The sequence below is a fragment of the Otolemur garnettii genome, unplaced genomic scaffold (genome assembly GCF_000181295.1).
Source record: "Otolemur garnettii isolate 467f Iridium unplaced genomic scaffold, OtoGar3 scaffold00031, whole genome shotgun sequence".
NCBI classification, from domain to species: domain Eukaryota; kingdom Metazoa; phylum Chordata; class Mammalia; order Primates; family Galagidae; genus Otolemur; species Otolemur garnettii.
The window spans coordinates 5421402-5422336 of NW_003852426.1; positions in this window are offsets into that span (position 1 = coordinate 5421402).

Here is a 935-nt window from a genome sequence, read left to right on the forward strand (position 1 = left end):
ATGGCAGTGTCACATATCACAAAGCATCTGGAAAGCTCTGTCTCAAAAAAAAAAAAAAACACACAAAACACTAATGATAAGTAAAAGATTTTTTTTTTTTTGAGACAGAGTCTCAGTCACCCTGGGATTAAATGCCGTGGCATCATAGCTCACAGCAACCTCTTGGACTCAAGTGATTCTCTTGTCTAAGCCCCCCAAGTATCTGGGATTACAGGCACCCACCACAACACCCAGTTAATTTTAGAGGCTGGGTGTCACACTTACTTAGGCTGGTCTTGAACCTGTGAGCTCAGGCAATCCACCTGCCTCAGCCTCCCAGGGTGCTAGGATTACAGGTGTTAGCCAGCATGCCTAGCTTCAATAAGTAGCAGATTAATGATAAGTAATAAATTCAGGATAATGATTATCTCAGGAAAAGAAATATAATTAAATATAATAATTTTCCTTCTCAGGAAGGAAATGTAACAACAAGGGAATACTTGCAGCTGGGCACTTATAGCTCAAGTTTGGAGCACCAGCCCTGTGCACTGGGGTTGGCAGGTTTGAACCTGATCTGGGCCTGCTAAACAAACAAACAAGCAAGTAAAGAATACTTGGGAGGTCTAATTGTTTCTGTAGTTTATTCCTTTAAAAAATATCTATACACTGTTGATGAGATTGCAAACTACTACAGCCTCTTTGGAAAGAAGTAGGGAGAATCCTTAAAGAACTCAAAATAGACCTTCTATTTGATCTTGCAATCCCATTACTAGGTATCTTCCCGGAAGAAAAAAAAAATCATTTTATCATAAGGACATTTCTACTAGATATATATAGTAGTAGAAAAAAAATATATATACATGTGTGTGTGTGTGTGTATATATATATATATATATATATTTTTTTTTTTTTGGTAGAGACAGAGTTTCACTTTATTGCCCTCAGTGGAGTGCCAG